We start from the raw sequence: 15,396 nt of genomic DNA, 5'->3' as shown, positions 1-15,396 counted from the left end.
CCAGGGGAGGGGGGTTACCCGGTTTGAACCCCCCCCCCCACCCCCGAAATTTTTGACAGACTCGAAAATAAGTCGAAAATTAGTAAAACCTAGGTAAAAATCAGTAAAATTAGTCGAAAAGTGAGTCAAAAACTAGTAACCCCCCCAAAAAAAAAAACAGAAATTAGTAAAAACCCCCCTGAACAAAAATCCTGGATACGGCACTGATGTCTCAAGCGTAAAAGCTTGGGCTATTGGACTAGCAGAACTTATAAGAGTTATGTTTACTGGCTTATTTAAAGCTATTGCTGATATCATTCGGAATTGTGGTATAGCACTAAAAAACAACACTTTTGGGGCCACTTCTCAAGTGTAAAAGCTCTGAAGTACAAAACTGGTACTACTGTAATAGTTATGTTTCAGAACTCTTAACTGGAGGCTTGCAAGAACCCCTCCCAGTACACTCCCCCTCCCAGCCCCCTTAATAAGTTTCATAAGTCTTCTGCTCATCAGTAAGCTACTGAAAAAGTAGCAGGCTTCCACGCCATAGTTGATAGATGTTTAATTGCCCAATTAAAAGCTATTGCTTATATTTACTAGGTTTTTACAAATTCTACCATCTATTAGATTTCAAAGATTTCAATGTTAACTGGTTTCTGGGGAGAATTTGCAATGAACTCTTTTTCATGGTCGAAGCATTAGCTGCAGTGGCGGATAAAGGATTTTTTTAGGGGGGAGGGGCAAAATAGGTTGATCCGATAAACTTGCATGAGGAGCAAGTTTAATTAACGCAAACTTGCGTTAATTAATTAAATTACACTACATCAGACTATGTTAGGGGGGGTGCGCGCCTATCTCGCCCCTCCCCTGGATTTGCTACTGATTATCTGCAACATAGTAAAGAACGAACCACAGCCAATAGTAATTAAATGTTAAAAAACATTATAACGATCTTTTTTTTTCTTTTTTTCCAGGCCTAGCAGGTTACTAGAATATCACAGAGAGATGCTTAAGAGCTCATTCAAAAGCTATTTCTCATATATACGTGGTTTATATAAATTCTGCCATCTGTAAGGTGCCATATGGCATGAAAAACGGCTTTTTGCGCCGTATCTCAAGGGGTGAGGCTAGCGGGCTACCAGAACATCTTAGATAGATTTTTGATATCTCACACAAAAAATATTGCTTATATCTTCGTTCTTCCTATAAATTTCACCATCTGAAAGTTTCAAATGACACTAAAAACGGCACTTTTAGTCCCATGTCTCAAGTGCAAAAGCTGGGGCTAGTGGGCTACCAGAACTTTTTAGATGTTTAATGGCTCATTTGAAAACTTTTACTCATATTTACGCGCTTTTTATTAATTCTACCATTCGTAATTAAGCACTGAAAACAACACATTTGGTGCCACTTCTTAAGTGTAAAATGGTATCATTGTAATAACTATGGTCCAAAACCCTTAACTGTAGGCTTGTAAGAACACCTCCCGTATGTTCCTCCGCCAGGCCCGCTTAACTGGAGGTTTATAAAAACCTTCACATAAACTCCCCTCCAGACCATCTTAGTAGGTTTCATAAATTGCCTACTCATCTTAAAAGTAAAAGATTATTGCGAAAACAAAATAACTAAATCTAAAAACTTTTCAACTAGAAATATACCAAAAACTCAGCTTGAATGATCAACAGTTTTGAATTGAACCTTCAAACTTTACTCTGCAATGAAGCCTGTGTGCTAGTTTTAATGGCGGTACTTGAGGGGAAAGGACTTCCTTGCCACTTTGTTTTTTGCTCCTGCCTAAGTTTTGAAAAATACCTTTTTTTTAGCCATTTCTTTGGAAAAGGCACGTTTTTCATTTGAAAAAAAATGGGGAAAAAACCGAAGTGCACTTTGTGGGAATGTGCTAAGACAAATTTATTAAAAAAAACAATTAGATAGAGATTTAAGGTTTTACATTAGCCCTTAAACAGCTCTCTTCTGCTAGTTTCTGCTAGTTCGTTGGCGATTTATAAAGCCCTGTCTTCATTATGAATTTTTCAGGCGAAGTCGGCCGAGTAAAAGCAGCTTTTTGTTCATCTAAAAAAAAAAAAAAACGTTCCTGACTTAATGTTATAGACTGAAAGTTTTTCTTAGCTGTCAAGGTTGTCTGCAGTATTTTCTAGAGGTGTCTTATCTTCCCTAGATCGGTAAATTAGAAATTATATTAAAAATAAGTTTTCAACTGAAACTAAGGAGTGACATTAAAACTTAAAACGAGCATACATTACTCCGTATAAATAAAATGATCATGGCAGCGTTGTTTTTAAGTTACATTTTAATAAAAAACGAACAAAGATTAATTTTAAAAAACAGTTTTTTCCGAGGGAAGTAAAGACTGAAGTTGAAACTTAAAACGGACAAAATTTATTACTTCACAGCCTATCTAATATATATCGATAAAACTAATACAGATAAACAAATTGAAGTTTCTCTATGTTTCTAGGATTATAGAAAACTGGCGCTTTACTGAAAACACAAAATAATATAGGTTTTTTGGTACAATAAAAGCAAACCAATTTAAGACACTTTTTACAAAATAAAAATATTACCAATCCTTTTTAGGAACAATCCCTTTTAAGATAAAGCAACAATCAATTTTAGGATTGTTGTTTAATGTCTTTTTTTCGTTTAATATGGTATTACTTCTGTACAATGGCTCAGATCAATGTCTGGCTCTGGTTTTGATTCTGAAAAGGACAAGTCATGATTAGCTTGTAGACAAGTTCGAAGTAAAACCATCTTGATAGTATTGGGACTATAGACTAGCTTTAGAATTTGTATCATAGCTTGAAATTCACTGTTGTATAGAGAGAAATAACCAGATTTCCAGAGTTCATATTAAGTCTTGTTTGATCCTCATTTCAAGTGATACTAAAGCATATTTAAAAACAACTTAAGATTGTATATTACTCACTGTTGGTATTATAGATTGCAAGACCAAAATACAACCTGATAAATCAATCCAATATTTCTGTATGCTATTCAGTTACTTCGCAGTTATCAAACAAAATATTTAATTTTACATTTATGTTTTTAAGATGATTTTAATTGTATACTGAAGGTTACTGACGTCACAAACGGTGTAAGACTATGGAAAGCCTACAGATTAGTTTATTGTTGTCAGGCTACATACTCACTTTTAACTCCAAAATCAATATCCCTGTTTCTTATACTTGACTTTTGTGTTTACAGTAAAGCACTAGTTTTCTATATTCCTAGAAAAATAGGGAAACATAATTAATTTGTTTATCTGTATTAGTTTTATTGAATATATATTAGATAGGCTGTGAAGTAATAATCTTTGTCCGTTTTAAGTTACAACTTCGCTCTTTACTTCCCTAGGAAAAACTTCTTTTTTTTTAAATTAATAAGAAGAAAGTTATAAGGATGTCAAGAATTCTGGTTTGGGGGAAGGATTTTATTCACAGCTGATACATGTCCGCTGGAAAAATAGGCTAAACTCATGTTAAGGGTTTATACGCGCAAATTCCTAGCTAAGCTCAGTTCAACCCAAGTTGTTTGAATAAACTTTCACTTGTCAACGGATGGTACAGAAGACAAAGAGTTAAGTCATCCACCCCAGTGTCCTACCTAGGGAATACATCTTCTAAGAATTCGTTGTCTTCGCTTTGTTGCGGGCAGGTAAAATTAAGGCACATTAAAATATATACTGAAATTTCAGTTAGTGATATGCGGCAGAATGGTTAACTTATTAATCTTTTCTGGAATCCTAGCATGCTTCATTGGGTACAGTCTAGGTAAGTGAAGAAAGAGAGCCCGTATTTTCCAATAGTTTTTACACCAACCTTGTTGATTTTTAACAGTGTTTAACATCTTGTAATTGGGCGAAGCAGCTTCCTTGGCAATCTAAAATCAAACTGTATAATGGCAGACACGTGACAAGAAATTCCAGGGGGATCCTCAAACTAACTAAAACCAGGGACGGATCTAAAGCAAAACTATGGGGGAGACACAATGTAACAAGGGCCCCGATGAGCAAAATCCTGGGGGACGCGCCATTGTGACAAAGGTGCCAATAATTGACCAAATTGACAAATATATTCTAAAAAAGAAAAAAAAAAGGGATGAGGGTGCCAAAAATCTTGGGGGGATCCCTCCGCCCCCCTCGATCCGCCCATGCTAAAACTCTCTCCCCCCCCTCTATATAATGGTAAATTACTGCACATTACAAGTTCTTTTAGCTCACATTTCATCCTATTTTACTGTCATAATTATAAATCATTGCTTACCTTACACAACTTCAGCTTTTAACCTTGTTCATTGAAATATATTCCAAAATCCTACTTGAATTTAACATTCATTCATTTAAACTTATTTACTATATAGCTGACCTGCTTATGAAACCCGTTTGTGATGTCACAACTTTGCTTATCATAACCCCTTTAAGGGTAGCATGCAAATGCCATGGGGTAGAAGAGTGTGTTGATAAGCCATTTAAACTATTAATTAGGGAAAGGATTTGACAAGAGATAAGACCAGTAAAAAAATCCAAATTGTTTTTACAGGACAAATTATGTTATGAGAAGATGTTTTTATTTTTATAGGTCCATGCGCTCATAAAGTTTCTGTTGAGTTTATTAAAAGACTAGCACGGACTTTGTGTAGTTATGGACTCTCCATAAAACATTTAAAAGAGCTCAGATGCAACTGATCAAGGGGGAAGTTATGCTTGGGGTGTAGTTCGAAGGGGACAATTTTCCTTGAGGGGATAAATTTCTGATGAGTGAATATTCTGGGGGAAATGTTACACTGGGGGGTATTGACGGAATTACTATATGAAATTTTTTTTAATTGTTTTACATTCTCTTTGCCAAACCTTTTATTTGGAGATGTTCCGGGGGCTTTTACCTGTGCGTTTTGTTTTCTGGGAAATAATTTCCACGGAAGGGGGCATTTCTGGAGTGGCCAAGAAACCAATATATAGATTATATCGGAAGTCTTATTCCAATGAAAAAATGGTAAGGAAAATTTTTCAGGGTGAATTGTCCACAAGCAATTTTACAGAGAGGAGATATTCTCAGCGAGGAAAGAATTGTCTGGAGGGAATTTGACGGGGGGGGTGCACTTTACGTTGGATGAAATTTCCACGGAGGATTTCCGTGAGGGGGAGGGGTATATTTCATAGAGGGTGAGCCAGATTTAGCAGCATTATTTGAAAAAAAAACAGAAATTATGCCATATATGAAGGGTTGCCCCTCCTCCATACCTTATACTTTACGCTAAAGTTTGATTGTTTACTAAAATTGAAAAAAAGGGCTTTTTAATTAGAATAGGAAGCTTTTTTAAAAGTGCTAACAATTTTAGCGCAAAGAGCAAGGTATTGAGGAGGGGCGACCCTTCATATCCGGAATAAATCTGCTAAAACTAATATGCCAATTGTGTTTTAATTTTTCATGCACTGTAACCAACAATCAAACCATCATTAGTTGAAAAACGTTCAGAAACTAAATAAAAAACAAGTTTTATTAGATGAAAGTAAGGAGTAATGTTACAACTTTGAATAAACAATAATTAGTCCATATACGAAATGGGCTGTCCCCTCCTCGACCCCTATCTCTTTATGCTCTAGTAACGCTAAGAGCCAAGTATGAAGGAGGAGAAAGTCCCTTTCAAATATGGTCTAATTGCTGTTTGTTTTAAGTTTTAACGTCGCTCCTTACTTTTAGTTTAAAAAAAAAACTTGTTTTTATTAATGAATCTCATAAAGACGATACTTTTGTCAGCATATGAAGAACCGTGTATATTGCAATTATATCAGTCTGGTTTATATTCAAAGTAACACAAGAGACGAAAATTAACGTACAAGAGAGTAGTGAAGAATTATTGTATACAAAGTAATATTTGGCAGGGATAGTCACTAGTGATAAATCACTAGGGGTGGCAACATGATTGGAAGATTTTTGGGGATTTGGGGAACCAAATTTTTTTTGGGGTGGCACATAGATTTCAGGGGAAATCCCTGAAAATTTGGGAACAGTGCAAGCCCTGCTTGATTTCTAATCAGGAAAAACGAAATACTGAAACCACACGAGAAAAGAAAAGCTTTGACTTAGCGGTTGACGCAATAACGAATTGCCTCAAAATTAATCCAAAGTCAACCGAACACCGCAGCCTCATCTGGCGGCGGCGCACGTATGACGCATCGGCAATGTTGTGACGTTTTAGCGGCGGTCAACAGAGGCTCTCGTTGGTGGCATTCGGTTGATACGCCGGCTTGGTGATGGGGTCTTGGTAAGACGCAGATCACTACAAACATCAGAATCGACTTAAGATGACAAGTTATTTCATTGGAAGATGTATTTGAAATCCCCCTTTGCCCCAAACTCAAAATTTTTCAAAATTTTACTTTGGAAGCTTTTGTAAATATTTATAAAGCGCTAAGACATAGAGCGCTACAAACATCACAATCAACTTTAGAGGACATATTATGTTATGGGAAGATGTTCTTGAAATCCCCCTTCCCCCCCAAACTAAAAATTTTCCAAAATTTTACTTTAGAAGCTTTTTTTTAAATATTTGTAAAGCGCTAAGACATAGAGTGCTACAAACATCACAATCCACTGTAGAGGATAAATTATGTTATGGGAAGATGTTCTTTAAATCCCCCTTCCCCCCAAACTCAAAATTTTCTAAAATTCTACTTTAGAAGCTTTTTTAAATATTTATAAAGCGCTAAGACATAGCGCTACAAAAATCAGAATCAACTTTAGAGGACAAATTATGTTATGGGAAGATGTTTTTGAAATCCTCTTCCCCCAAAACTCAAAATTTTCTAAAATTCTACTTTAGAAGCTTTTAAAATATTTCTAAAGCACTAATACAGATAGTGCTAAAATTATCAGAATCGACTTCAGAGGACAATTTATATAACGGGAAGATGTTTTGAAAATCCTCCTTCCCCCCAAACTTAAAATTTTCCAAATTTATACATTAGGAGCTTTTTAAACATTTCTATAGCACTAATAGATAGAGTACTATAAATATCAGAATCGACTTCAGAGGACAAATTATATTATGGGAAGATGTTTTTGAAATCCCCCTCCCCAAAACACAATAATTTCTAAAATTCTACTTTATAAGCTTTTTAAATATTTCTAAAGCACTAATAGATAGAGTGCTACAAATGTAAGAATCGACTTCAGAGGACAAATTATATTATGGGAAGATTTTTTTGAAATCCCCCTCCCCAAAACTCAAAATTTTCTAAAATTCTACTTAAGAAGCTTTTGAAATATTTCTAAGGCACTAATAGATAGAGCGCTACAAATATCAGGATCAACTTCAGAGGACAAATTATATTATGGGAAGATGTTTTGAAATCCCCCTTCTCCCTGAAAACAAAATTTTCCAAAATTCTACTTTAGAAGCTTTTAAAATATTTGTAAAGCGCTAAGACATAAAGCGTTATAAACATCAATTCAGGACAATTTATGTCATGGGAAGATGTTTTTGAAATCCCCCTTCCCCCCAAACTCAAGATTTTCGAAAATTATACTTTATAAGATTTTTTAAACATTTCTAAAGCGCTAAGACATAGAGAGCTACAAACATAAGAATCAACTTTAGAGGACACGTTATGTCATGGGAAGATGTTTTGAAATCTCTCTTCTCCCCAAACTCAAAATTTTCTAAGATTCCACTCTAGAAGCTTTTTAAATATTTCTAAAGCACTAATAGATAGCGCGCTACAAACATCAGAATCGACTTTAGAGACCAAATTATATTATGGGAAGATGTTTTTGAAATCCCCCTTCGCCCCAAACTCAAAATTTTATAAAATTCTAGCCTTCTTTTCCATGGGGGGGGGGGGTATTTGCCCTGGGGTGGTAAAGTATTTGGACAGTTTTAAGTCAGAAATTAATTATTTCTAGGTAATAGGGCCACTAAAAAATTTCAGAAGAATAGCGAGGTATCTGGAAATGCTGTTAACTAAAAAAAAAAAAAAAAAACAAAAAACATCCTTGCATAAAGTAAATGTAATCTTTCATTTAAGCTTTTTTTGAAAAAAAGTCAGTGCCGAGCCGAAAGCATTACGGTTTCTGCCAAAGTTAAAGTTATGCAACCTGGGACTAAACAAGCCGAATTATTCAATTTTCTACTGTTGAGGCAGTTTTAGAGCTGTATTATAGCCATAGTATGTTAATGAGAAGTAGGAATTATGATAACTGTGGCTATATTTGCGTTGAATATAGACATTCCTTCCATTACCAGAAGTCTAGGCTTATTCCTATCTTAAGTAACTGCGAATATTCTCAGGTTAAGTGTAATTTTTCGAAATCTGTCTATGACAAAACATGGATGGCTGGTTCACACCTTTCTCTGCTAGAAAATTTCCGTTTTTTGATGATTTGGCTTCAAATACCGCCTCCAAGGGAGGATTTCATGATCAACAATGTTATTTGTTGTAAAAAAAAACATTGTGGATTGGAGCCAGTTCTTCAGAGAGGTTTGTATGTACATATGTCATTCAAACACCGCTCCTTTGGGAGGAGAAGGAGTCATTGTTGAGATAGATGAAGCCAAATTTGGGAAGCGTAAATATAATCATGGTCGGATTGTCACGGGTGCTTGGGTATTTGGTGGAATAGAGCAAGGAACTGGTAATTGATTCATGGTTTCTGTGCCAGATAGAAGTAGTGCCATGTTGTTGGGAATTATCCAAAACCGAATCCTGCCAGGGACAACAATTATCAGTGACTGTTGGAGGGCCTATGATTGCCTGGCTAGCCAGAACTATCAGCATTTATGTGTCAATTACTGCATACATTTTGTTGATCCTGCAACAGGTACTTACATCCAAAACATCAAGAAACACTTGTATGAAGTTCAAGACAATATACCCAAATATGGCAGAAGAGAAGAACATGTGGACGGATATCTGGCAGAGCGCTACTTCAAAAAAAAAAATTAATCTTCTCGAGAATGCACCATTTCTTGAAACATATATCGGAGCTTTATAACATCAACTAATTTGTTTTTTATGGGTATTATTTACTAAATTATTTTTAAAACATTGTAACAGAAAATTTGGCAATTTACGGTATCTAACCCCATTTGTTCTTAAAGCAATTCAAATATTTTTTTTCCAAATAGTTTAATGTAGCAACCTTCATTCTTGAAGCTACGAGACGTTATTGAAGTGTAAATAGGGAGGGGGAGATAGGGGGCGGAAGTAAATATTTAACTATAGAATAGTCGGTACTTGTGCATTATAAATAACCCACCACTATACACGAAAGAAGATAAGTTTGGTTACTGCTAATAAAATAAAATAAAATAGGATGAAAATATAATAGTTTAGAAACAAATGTGGGCTACATATTTGCACATTAGGGGGTAGGGGGTAAATCATAGCATATACTAAATACGTAGCCTAACCTAGGTACCTTTTTCCCTCCCTAAACCCAAAAAACAACAGTTTAAATATTGTAAACGCAATTAGAAATCAAGCTTTGCGATCCATTTGTCTAACAAATACCCGTTTGTCTGGTTTCCTTGTACAGTCTATAGCGGTGGGTTATTTATAATGCACAAGTACCCGAATAATCTATTCGTTTTGATTATTTTTTTTGGAAACCCCTTAACATTTTGAGTTGGGTAACCACATAAAACATATTCAAATAGCTTAATCCTATAATGTTGAAAAATTTTGCTTTTCTTTTTTACATCCGCGATTTAAAATATGTAGAAAATGCTGGAACTTATATAAAAATTTTCTTTCGAGGGTGGAAAGGTTAGCTGCAAGGGGATTTGATAGCAAGGGGAGGACGGGGGCGGTGGTCAGCAACCTGATGGCGGTGCCCCTGCTTGTACTAATCTAAGCTGACCATTTCGTTGCAACGTGTTGCACCGGAATCATACTCTAAAATCTGGTTGATAATTTGCCTGTCTAAAAAATTTGTCTGAGTTTCGTAAAAGGGGGAAACAACCTCTAAAAGTCAAAGATTTTAATAAAACTCATACCATCAAATTTGTGGTTCTTGGCGAATACCCGCCAGAAAATCCCCCCCGGAAAATACCTCCCCACGGAAAATACCCCCCCCCACGGGAAATACCCTCTCGTAAAATCCCCCTCCCCCAAAAAAATACCCCCGTGGAAAATAAGGCTTTTCAAATTTCAAATTATCAACCAGATTTTAGAGTATGAAGGGGGAATGGAATGAATGGTAAGAGGGATTTCAAAAACTTAGAAGGACCTTTAAAAATCTGTGAGTTATAGCAATGGAACCTTGCAAAATAGATCTTCTGTTTAAATGAAGTACAACAAAATTGTTTTCAGCTTCAAAATTTTGCTCAATCCCAACTTATCAAGGAGGCACACTGGTGCCTCTTTAAAGAGGTGACCCACCACTATGTTAAGCGATTTCCGGTCCTAGCGGTCGAAGAGAGACGGCGGCGATTACATTTTGTAGCCTAAGCTCAAAATAAGAAACTTGCAAAATTTCACTTCCCTCCGACTTTATCTTCATTGGGGAAAGTGGGCCGGAAGTTTCGACCCTTCCACCATAACCCCCTTTAACGTTGTCTGATCGGGCTGAAATTTAGAGGATAAGCTTTCCTAGGGCCTGGAAGCTTATCCTCAAAATTTCAGCTCAATCCGATCACTCTTTCCCTGTTTTCCAAAAACCAAATATAGCCACTATTATTTTTTTTTTTATCTGACACACCTACAGGCCACAGTTGGCAACGGATCCGGGTGAATGAGGACTCATTCGAAGCGGAATTTGACCTGTTAGGGCCTTTTGATATTTTCAGACCGAAAAAATTATCCCCCGAATTTACATTTACGAAAAACCTTATTTTTTTAGCCACGCCTACAGGCCACAGTTGGCCACGGATCCGGGTGAATATATATATATATATATTCTTGAACCCTGTCTAATAATAGAGGAATCTCTAAAAGGATTCTAGAAGACTGGTAAACTTAAAAAAATTGATTTGGCATAGAAATAGAATCTAATTAGAATTCAATTTGGCTCAGAAATCCAGGAAAAGCCTGCTTTCCAAAAGAGACAGGCTCTAAATAAACTTAAAACAATCTGTGTCAACATAAATTTTAAATTCTCATAGCTATAAAACATGTAGAGACAGGGGCTTGAAAAAAATCCAGTGCCCAAATTAGGACTTAATTAAGACGTTCCTTAAAGTTTTTTCACCTAGGACGACGACTTTCCAAATTGCTGAAAAATAACCTCTTACGACATCTTTGCCCAATCCTGTTCCAAGATTTATTTTACAAGGTTTGTATTTTAGGAACAGAATGTCCAGAAGGAGTAGTTCGAAGAGTTGGATCTAAATCAGCATGTGATCGGTATTATGAATGTGCTGGAGGGAGAGTTTTCCCCCAGGAATGTAAAAGTGGCTTTTGTTTCAGCGCTAAGCATGCCAAATGCCGTCCGTGCCCAGAAGTTTCCTGTCCACGTGAGTTATTATTACTTCTTAGTAACTGTCAAATGTGTATGGTCCCCTTCATAATTACGTCTCTTATAGAATAAAAAGGATTCTAAATGATGGCTTACCTCTGTCGAGAATTTTTCCATATTTCACTTTTTTTCACTCTGCCATCGATGTTTTGGAAATGAACAATACATTATCCAGACTCGCCACATCTGTGTATTTCTTCTTAAAAAAAATAAAAAAATAAATAAGTTGCTAAATATTCTGACAAATCAACTTACTACCAAGTTGAGGGGGTATTAAATTGACTTATCCTTAGATCATCTTTAGCACAAAAGGTAACAACAAATGAAACAAATGAAACGGATTAGGGTCATAGTGTAAACCAGTTAACTTATATAATAATGACTGTACTAACAAAATAATATAAACCATTAAAATGACTAAATAGAATTGAGTAATTACAAAACTATGCAAAAAGAATCAACACCTAACCCCTTAAACAACTACATAAATCAAGTTATTCCCCCAAGGCTTTTTACTTGAATGAAAAGTTATTTCCCCATTTGTTTAGCAATGAGTTTTGAGATGTGAACCAGCTAAGATACGAGTAAAATTGTTAAGTCACTGGAATCAAATTCAGCTGGTGTTGGTGGCTTGTCTCTATGAAGGCTTGAAGTCAGGTTGAGGTTGCGCATTACACTGTCGGGTTTTTATTATTAATGTCTCCCTAGAAAAAGGTACGTTCCCTGGACAGCATAAAGTTGTGAAAGTCCTGCCTCCATAAAGTTGTTGCCAAAAGTGACATTGAAAACTGGAGACCAATGTGTGTTTTTCCTCTTTTACTGAAAATATTAGAGAGGTTATCCAAAACGCCTTTATGGTTTTCTTCAGATTAATGGCTTATTAAGCGTAACCCAACATGGGTTCCGTAAACGCCACTCCACAAATCAAGCCTTGCAGCACCTGGTCGATTGTGTTGACCTTCCTCATGATCCTCGACAAAGTAGACGCGTATGTTGATACTAGGGGGTTTTGTTGTGCTATCTGTGAAGCCCGTTCACCATGTGAATTGCTTGTCAAACTTGGGATTTTTCATTGATTCTAATCTTTCATAGAAGCATTATAGAGACGCCATTTCTTCTAAAATTGCTAGAAGAGTTAAAATTATACAAAGCCCGCAGCTCTTTGCCAAAGTGAATCCTACTGATGATACACTGTTCAATTTTCCCCCAAATATCTATTATGGCTGTCTTTTCCAAAGCAGCAGTTTTAAGGGTAATTTCAAAAGAGGACAAATCTTAAAAACAGAGCAATAAGGAATAGGTAAGCATTTGAAAAAAGTGAAGGATTCATCTACTTTTTTAAGTTATTGGATTTGCTTAACGTTAGTGAATTGCGTGATTTTCAAACAACGTGATTTACGAACAATCTAATTATAAGTAATGTTTTGAATTTTTGCCATGCAAATAGTAGTACCCATTGTTATGAGTCTAGGTTTAGTGATAGTTGGTGAATGAACATAAAAGTAGTACACGGCTTGGATTTGGATTATATTTTTTGGAACTTCTGTGTGGGAATATGCTACCGGTAATGATCAGGGCGTCAAAGTATTTTTTTAGATTTTATTATAAAAACAAAAAAGTTTGTTAAAAAATGGGCAAATTTAATTTTTATTGGTGGGGGGGAATGGCTATTTCAAAGGTTAGTTTGGACGATTTGATATGATAGAGGATATTAGGGAGGAAGTGTGGTAGAGAAGCTGGATGGCAGGGAGGAGGGTGATTGGTTGCCAGGGAAGTAGTTAGCTGAGGTAGGGAGCTGGAGTATGGGTGTGATATGGAAATAATATTGTTGAAAGATTCTGCATTGTCATTTTGGTGTTTTGCTCCTCTTACTTAATTTTTTTTTTCTTTTTATTGCTATTTCTTATTGTACTAGAGTTGAAGACCTGGCTAATATTTTAGGATTCACGCTAGGAATAAAGTAAGTTGTGCATATGTGCAACGTTTGTAAATGATAAAGTTGTTTTTCTGTTTGTAAATAAAGAAAATAAAAACCTCATTGGACCTAAACAGCCAGTTTTGTATGTTTGAAACGTGTGACGGAATCTTTTCTAGTGGTATAGCAGAACATCAGGAAGACACTCATGAAATCACATGTTATCCCAAGTCTGTAATGAATTAGTACTTCCGTGATTATACCTCGTTTCAGGTACAGGCTTTATGTAAATGAATATTTATCATTTTTTTCCCTAGTTTAGTAAGTTGTGAGATCAGGACAAAGTCTAGGAGGTTTTAGGTAGAATTTGTCGCTGTTAGCTAAAAGTAGTATGTAAAAGTAACTTGTAATTGCGCTGCAAAATATTTCATAAGAGATTCAATTGGTGACTAAGTGTCAATACCTATTTTCAAATGTATTTTTACTGGTTTCAAATATTAAATTTTACAACGTTTTCTTCTGGTTTCAGAATTAAAGTGTCTAAAACCGACTGGAAGATACCCAATTGAAGGAAAATGTAATTTATATATATCTTGTTCTAAGAATAAAGCCCATATTTTCGCATGCGTTCCTGGGTCTATGTTCCATCCAGGATTTAAAAGCTGCGTTCCTGCAACTTTTTTCTCAAAGGTAAGTTAATACGTTAGTTTCAAAAAAAGAAAAACCTACTGCTCCAAAAAAATATCTGCGTTCCCCAATTTCAGCAGTGATTTCAAAATATGTAACTAGAAGTACTTATTTCAAAAAAATTCTTGCTAATTAGTTTTCATTTCCTTTTTAATCACAATGCAGAATAAAATCAAATCCCTTAAGGAATATACTCAGCCAGTTTTGTAATTCTCTGTATGCGTATATAAACGTATTCAACAACGGTTATACTGTTTGGTCCTAGGTAGTTGGATAGATGGGTAAGGTGAAAGCCTCGTTCAAGTGCACATTTGTCTCAATTGCTGGATTATGACGACAGTTTTTTTTTTTTTTTTTTTTTTTTTTTTTTTTTTTTTTTTGCCAAGTAATTACCTCTTAAACATAATATAATCCAGAAGCCCTACTTAATACCATTTCACGCTAAGCCAAAGAAATCAAGTGCTTGAACTTTGAAAATTCTGGAAGAAAAGGATTTTGTAATGCTATATGGTAGAAGATGCACCTTGATTTTTAAGGGGAGGGGTCTAACGTTTCAAAAGCGTCATTATTTGTTATCTATGACAACGCCATTGTTGTTATCTATGAGCTGTTATAATGTCCTGATTAGTGATAGAATAAGCCTTTCTAGGATCATATCCGCACATGATATGGCAGTTGCTGGAATTTTACTCTACAGATTCCTGTAGTTGTAAGTGAAAACTGAACAAAGTATATTGTACTAAATTTAGTTGTTCATTATTTTTCTCAATCCCCCCTCTCCCCCCCCCCCTTCGCCCTGTATCTACCACTGACTCTGCTGCAAAAATTCAAAATTCTTAAGAATGAAAACAAAAGTAAATATAGTACATCGTTCTTGAAAATTTATTATTTTAAAAAAACTAAGTTTTTCCGATGGAAGTAAAGAGCGAAGTTAAAACTTAAAACGGACAAAAACCATTACTTCACAGCCTGTCTAAGATATATATCAGTGAAACTAGCACAAATAAACGAACTAATTGTGTTTCCTTATGATTTTAAGATTATAGAAAACTAGCGCTATACTGAAAACACAAAATAATATAGGAGTTTTGGTACAGTAAAAGCAGACCAATTAAGGACACTTTTTACAGAATAAAAATATTATCAATCCGTTTGAGAATCAATCCCTTTTAAGATAAAGCAACAATCCATTTTAGGATTGTTTATTTATTTATTTTTTACGTTTAATTTGGTATCACTTCTGCACAATACCTCAGTTCAATGACTGGGTCTCGTGTTGCTTCTGAAAAGGACATGTCACGATTAGTTTGTACACAAGTTCGAAGTAAAACCATC

The 15,396-nt window shown here is 35.4% G+C and overlaps 1 protein-coding gene and 1 long non-coding RNA gene across 2 annotated transcripts in view; one reads left to right on the top strand and one right to left on the bottom strand.

Moving 5' to 3' along the window:
- Positions 1-1,977: 1,977 nt before the first annotated feature.
- LOC148952688 (uncharacterized) lies at positions 1,978-14,551 on the bottom strand. The gene is made up of 3 exons (XR_016141668.1): positions 14,455-14,551; positions 11,556-11,658; positions 1,978-2,052 (listed from the first exon to the last, which is right to left on the bottom strand). It is a non-coding gene; the product is annotated as an uncharacterized LOC148952688 (long non-coding RNA).
- Positions 14,552-14,727: 176 nt separating this feature from the next.
- Positions 14,728-15,396, top strand: part of LOC148952687 (uncharacterized) — a 66,082-nt gene continuing 65,413 nt past the window's right edge. The window contains exon 1 of the mRNA XM_089088042.1: positions 14,728-14,770. The gene's annotated coding sequence lies outside the window, so the exon portion shown is untranslated. The remainder of the gene's footprint in view (positions 14,771-15,396) is intronic.

The sequence above is a fragment of the Artemia sp. Qi Xiang Cuo genome, chromosome 4 (assembly GCF_049724085.1).
Source record: "Artemia sp. Qi Xiang Cuo chromosome 4, ASM4972408v1, whole genome shotgun sequence".
In the NCBI taxonomy this organism is placed as follows: domain Eukaryota; kingdom Metazoa; phylum Arthropoda; class Branchiopoda; order Anostraca; family Artemiidae; genus Artemia; species Artemia sp. Qi Xiang Cuo.
Note: the sequence above shows the minus strand (reverse complement) of the source record. Positions and strands in the feature narration are given on the sequence as shown.